The sequence below is a fragment of the Ictidomys tridecemlineatus genome, chromosome 6 (genome assembly GCF_052094955.1).
Source record: "Ictidomys tridecemlineatus isolate mIctTri1 chromosome 6, mIctTri1.hap1, whole genome shotgun sequence".
Classification (NCBI taxonomy): domain Eukaryota; kingdom Metazoa; phylum Chordata; class Mammalia; order Rodentia; family Sciuridae; genus Ictidomys; species Ictidomys tridecemlineatus.
The window spans coordinates 166,760,039-166,766,828 of NC_135482.1; the positions used below are offsets into that span (position 1 = coordinate 166,760,039).

Below are 6,790 nucleotides of genomic sequence, written 5' to 3' on the forward strand. Positions count from 1 at the left end.
CTCATATAAAAATATGGTACAGGGCTGGGGATGTGGCTCAAGCGGTAGCGCGCTCGCCTGGCATGCGTGCGGCCCGGGTTCGATCCTCAGCACCACATACCAACAAAGATGTTGTGTCCGCCGAGAACTAACTAAATAAATAAATATTAAAAATTCTCTCTCTCTCTCTCTCTCTCTCTCTCTCTCTCTCTCCTCTCTCTAAAAAAAATAAAATTAAAATATGGTACAGTATTTTCCTATGGTTTGTCCCCCAAGGGTGCATGAGTTACAGGCTTGATCCTCAACATGGCAGTGTTGAGGTAGTGGGACCACCAAGAGGAGGAGACTAGTGGGAGGCAGTTAGGTCATTCTGGATGCTACTTTTGGTAGGGGTTAACATAATTTTTGTGGTACCCCAGTTGGTACCCATAAGAGTGGGATGCTATAAAAGTTTGACCCCCCAAGTTTCTCTGTGGCCTCTTGTCTCACCATGTCATTTCTCACTCTTTCTCTCATACATGCTGCCAACATGATGCCATCCTCCATGATGTGATGCAGTGGGGTGAGGTGCCTTGCCATACTGTTTGGACTTTCTATTTTCCAAACTGTGAGATGAATAAATCTCTCTTCTTGTTAAGTTCCCATCCTCAAGTATCTTGTTACAACAATGGAAAACAGAGAAAGACAATTTCCTTCTCAGATTTCAACAAAGAAATGGAGAAGTCCTATGATAAAACAAAACGGGAAAAAAATTTTAAACAGAATGGATTAAACATAGACACTTTTATCTACTCCCTCACATATTGCTGTTTAAAGGAATCTAAAAAAAAGAAACCACAGGACAAAGATAACAGGAAATAAATAAAGAGCAGACGAGAGATGGCATGAAAATTTTGGAAGCTGTAGAGCAAAAGAATGAGTAATATTTAACATTTCTAGACCAAAGAAAGCAGATTTAAAATCTGGCCAAAGCATAAAGCCAGAAACAGACCAATTTGAACTCTTAATCTCTGCAAGACTCAAAAATGAAGGCATCAGATATCTCCGCAGTTAGAATTCTACCATGAGGAAAACTGTTAATGTAAGGTTAGAAGGAAGACTCTATCAGACACTTAAGGTCTCCAAACATTTCTCCTAAGCTTTTTTAGGATTTCCCTGGAACATCTTCTTCAGCAAATTAAACAGAATAAGCCAAGAAAGAGAGCGGTTTATACTTCCATGAAGCAGGGATGCTAAAGAACTAGGGAAACAAAGAGGCCTCTGGGATTCTAGAAATGGAAGATCACCCTGTGATTACAGCTGCTGAGCAGCTGGAGAGCAGAACTGTTGCAACAAGAGACTGCAGGATTCCAGGAGGGGCATCTTCAAGAAGAAAGCTACACGGATAGAATATTTAATGTGTTTGAACTAATTTTGTAGAAGAGTCTCAATTATGTTAGGGAGTTTGGTGATAAATTGTTGACAGACATGGAAAATTAAGCAAACAAAAAAAAAATTTCATCCATAAGTCTGGGTACAGCAAAAGTTGCTAAACAGAGTGTGTTAGTCAGCTTTTCTGTTACTGTAACAAGTAACTGAGAAAATTATAACTTATAAAGAGAAAATTTTATCTTGAATTAAAGTCTTAGAGATTGTAGTCCATGCTGGGTTGTCCTGTTGCTTTGAACCCACAGCAGCACATTATGCAGGTAGCATGTGGTGAAGCAAAGCCTTTTACTCCATGGCCAGAAAGTGAGAGGAAGAGGAAAGGGCTGGGGTCCTTTTATCCCAGTCAAGGGCATACTCCCAATGATCTGAAGACCTCCTAGTAGACCCCACCTATTAAAAATTCTACCACCTCCCATGGTGCCATGGGCTGGAGACCAAGCCTCAGACACAGGGGCCATGGGGGAACTTTTTAGATGCAAATGATAGAAGAAGGGTTACACTTGTATGCTGGCTGGGAAAGCATGGAGGTTCATGGAGAGCCTTCTGCAGGCTCCAACTCAAGCTGTTCATCCTTCACCTGGGACTGCTTGTGGGGTCTCAGTGTCCAACGAGCTGCTGACAGTGGACAGCAGAGGTATGTGGGACAGGTTCCTCATCAACTCCAAACCTATTTCCACAGTTTGGACAGAGAGGAGTCCATCCTTAGATCAAGTTCAGACCTTTCTCCCCCAGATGGCCCAAGGGAATGAAAAACCAAGAAAAGAAATGACAGTTGCTCTACCTGGTCACTTCAATGTTGGAAATACTGATGGGACTCTAGGAAAAGTTACACAAAAGGAAGTGGCCGATCTGAGGTGGGTCACGCAGATTCAAAAGAAATGGACAGTTCAGAAGAATTCAGAGGACAGTTCAGAACCTGAGGATGAAGAGGGCAGCATCGCCCTTGGTTAGCATAGATAACATTAAGCTTTCTAATTCAGAAGGTGTAAAAGGCGATATTTAAGTTTTGGGTAGTTCATCGAGGAAAGAAATGATGGAAGAAAGAACAAAAGAAAATAAAGACATTGATCTGAAAGGAAACAGTTGGTATCTATCTGCTAATTCTGTGAAACAAAGGTGGTTCACTGGCTAGTTGGCATTTCTGGAGCCTCTGGTGCTCTTACGTGTCAAAAGAAAAAACTTTAGACAAAGTTAATGGTTTGTTTGTGCCAAGAGCAGTTCATGAATTGGGTACTACTCAAAAGAGAAACGAAGAGATCCACAAAGCTCCAGTCTAGGGATGGCCAACATGGAAATAAAATAGAGAAATCATTTGATTGGCTACAATGAAGCATTTGCCTTATTTGGAGATGTATAAAAGGAACACTTTAGGCCAAGTTAATGGTTTATTTGAACAAAGGACAATTTATAAGTTGGGCAATGCTCAGAATGAAAAGGAGTTTAGAGAACTCCACTTTGTAGTGAGGGCAGACATGGAAATAAAATGCAGAAATAATTTGATTGGTTACAATGAGGCATTTGCCTTATTTAGACAAGTTCTGATTGGTTGAACTGTGATTGGCTGAAGCTCAACTGTTTGTGTTTGGCTAAAATTGTTATTTGTTACAAAAAAAAAAGCCCTCCTAAATTAGATTTCAGCTTGTTTATGTACTGAAGTAAGTTGTAATTCATTACATAGGATCTCAGAGTACTGGAGACAACCTCAGGATAATGGCCTCCTGCTTATTTAAGTTAGCTTATGTGATATCAGATATGTTTTTGTTTTTCAGAGAAACCAAAATTGGCTTTTAAAGATTAGTAATAGATAGCATTTTGGCATTTTTCAAAGGTAGAATTGATTTTTGATCTTGTGCTAAAGAAATTTAGTGTTTGGAAGGCTTAATTCTATGCATGTTGAGTGAATTTGTTGGCATCTTCTTTTTCTTAGAATGGATTTCCAGAAATATTTAATTATTTTAAGGTAAAAATACAAATTGCCAAAACAAAAAAGAAAGAAAGATAACACTTATGGTTCAATAGAATAATAGTCATATAGCCCTAATAAGATAAAATGAATATACTGATTCAAATCCAAACTTGTTAAAAATTTTTAAGAGAGATGTGGAGATTGAAGGGAGAGAGCAATGTCCACTGGAAGTGCCTATGATGTCATATTTCATCGACAGCAATAAATGATATCAAAACTAAAGGATCAAGAAACAGCAGGTAAGTGTATTACATTGACTGAATTTAGTAAATTGTAGAAGATAAGGAAAAGAAGTTTAAGGTGTCTTGTGTATTAGCTAGAAAAATGAAAACAAAATTTCACACAATAATATGGAATTTTGGAACATTAGGAAACAAAGGAAAGTTTAAAAAATTTTTTAAAAAGTTTAAAATAATTAAAGAAATCAGGTCTCATCCAAAGGTGATCGTATGTGAGAAAGAATGGGATAATGCATTGCAATTGCTATAGTTAAGCCTGTGGTAGCACCTGATTTTTATATTGTGTTCTTTTTTATTTGAAAAATAAATAAGACTTCCATTTTAAAATAAGAAAATGCTGTTCATTCGATGTGCTCACTTATTTGACCACAGATTACTTTTTAAATGGTTCTTGAAGAACCAACGATCTATGGATTTCATTTTGAGAAAAGCAGCTCTGAGAGGTGAGAGAAACAACAAAGCAAACCTTTGAAAAGGAATAAATGTGCCACTAGGTCCTTGCAGGGCCTCCGTTTGTGTCGGTACTTAGTGGCATGGTGAATCTTCCCAGAGTTCAAGTGCACTGCCTGGGAAGAACTTGCAGGGTTCTTTCCACTGCTTTTGGCCAGGTCAGCATCATTCTATGGATTTTTCTTGGGGGAGGGTGGAGATTTCTGTAAAACTTGATCTCACCCTAGCATATCTACAGCTGGTCTTTGGTGATGGTATTCCAGGCACTCAAACGATCATCATTTATCAAGTAAATTGCCAAGTTCATTCCTTGGAATGTCTGTGGACTTTGGAGTCGTCCATTGCTTTGTGAAGATTCTGGTTTCTTGAATTTCTGCTGACATACCACATTTCAGTGGGGGTTATGGGATTACAGGAGGTGGGAGGAAGGGCAATAACCTGATATCCCAAATGTATCTCATCAGTGCCACTCTCTCTTTTTGGCATGTAATACTTGTATGAGAAGGGCCAAGAATAGACTTTCCTTTGCAGTTCTGTCTCATACTGAACTTATTCTCTAAACTTGGATCTAAAGTGTTTAAGAACTCTTTCACACGTACTGCCTTTAAGCCTGACCTCCTCCTTTTTATATTTGGATTCAAGTTCCTGATCTGACCCATCCTAAATACTGTGTGGCCTGAGAGATACTTTTTGGACACTGGTCTATTATTCAATACGCTTTTTCACCTTTCGTAGCCTCATATCACCCCAATTTCATAACAACCTTATAATGTATTTACCCAAAGCTTTGCTTGAAATGGTGACCACATGGAGGCCAAGGTAATGAATCAGCCCAGTTAGTAACCACTGATTAGTCCGTTTTGAATGAATTTGATTGTAATGTCATAGCCCAAATTTCTCCAGCATATCCAATGGATATTATGTCAAATGGTTTGTTGAATTCCAGAATTATTATAACTATCACTTTCTCTTCTGCTGGTCTAGTGATCCTTTCACTAAAAGAAAATGTAGATAATTTTATTTGACATCTTATATTAACATATTCTGGTTTCATAATCACCATTTCTTCTTGTGAATATTGCCTCACAAGCCATTCTTTCTAATACATTAATTTTAGAATTTTCCCTGAGACTGCTGTCAAAAGCAAAATAATCTACTTTCTTCATTTGAAAAAATTAAAACAGTATGTGGTCATGTGCTTCCAGCACTTCGCCGCGGTTCTTCAAACATCATTGACAGTGTTTTATGGATCTTTTAAAAAGCAGTTTCTATATTCTGACACAGTTTGCTCAAACCACACTATTTTTAGCTCATCGTAGGCTTCAATTCCTACTCCATTTCCTTGTGATGACTATTATTCTACAGTCCTCATATCAAATCAAAACAAGGTGTGAGGACCATTATCAACTGCAAATGTACAGGGGCTGGTAATAATAGTCAATTCAAAGATAGCAATAAGGTATCTTTAAACCCAGTAACTCTGTAATTACATCAAGCTTAAATTGACTAAAGGTTTCTACTAAAAGACAAAGATGGTCATGCCGATTAAAAACCAAAACCCAGGGCTGGGTTGTGACTCAGTGGCAGAGCGCTCGCCTAGAATGCAGGAGGCACTGGGTTCCATCCTCAGCACCACATAAAAATAAATAAAGATATTGTGTCCATCTATAACTAAAAAAAGTTAATAAAAAATAAAATAAAGATATTGTGTCCAACTGAAACTGAAAAATAAATATTAAAAACAATAAAAAAAACCCAATTATTTCTACTTACAATCTGACATTTAAAAATATAAACACACAAAAAGGTTGATGGTAAAAGTGCGAAACAATAAATATACTTATGCAAATGCAAAACAAAAAAATGCAAGTGTATTAACATCAAATGAAGTAATCTTGGAAGTCATTTTTAGATTAAAAGGAAGATATTTTATGATGAACAACTCCCCAGAAAGATATACCGATTTTAAATCTGTATACATTTAACATATAATCTCAGAGTAGATAAAGCAAAATTTAAATAGACAAATCTAATAAAACAATAAGATTATTTAATACAACTGCTTCATTAACTAATAAAGAGTTCTTGACAAAATTTCCTTAAAAATATAGCTGTGAAGAAACCAATTAACAAGCTTGAACAAACATATATAAAATGGCGCGCCCACAATTTCCAAATAAACATTGTTTTCAGGCACATGTGCAACATTTACAAAAACATGACAGATCATAAAGTGAATCACATGAAATTTAAAAAAGCCTAATAATATAGACTGTGTTCTGTGTTTTCTAACCATAGCGAAATTAAGATAGCAACCAATAACATAAAGCTAATTACAATATTCTCATATGTTTAGAAATTAGGAAATAATACTTCTAAATAACCCATGGGTCATGGAAGAATGGAAATCAGTAAGTATTTTAACTGAATTATAATGGAAAATATTTATTGACTCATTTGGGATGTAATTATTGCTGTGCTGGGAGGAAATTTATAACCTTAAATGAACATATTAGAAAAAAAAAAGAGAGTCTGACTATAAATGACTTTGGCATAGAAATAAAGAAGTTAGTAAAAGAACCAAGTTAAATCTAAGGAAAGTAGTAGGAAAGAAAACTAGGAACCAGGGATTCGGAAGGTGGTGGTGTGAGTCTAGGGAGCAACCCTCAATTCTTCCGCATCCCAGAAACGAACCAGTGAAACAACAGCTGAACAGAGGGCTGGATGA

General features: G+C 36.8%; 1 pseudogene; it reads left to right on the forward strand.

The window, feature by feature from the left end:
- Window positions 1–1,928: 1,928 nt before the first annotated feature.
- Window positions 1,929–2,539, forward strand: LOC101968056 (NOP protein chaperone 1 pseudogene; annotated as a pseudogene).
- The last annotated feature ends 4,251 nt before the right edge of the window (window positions 2,540–6,790 follow it).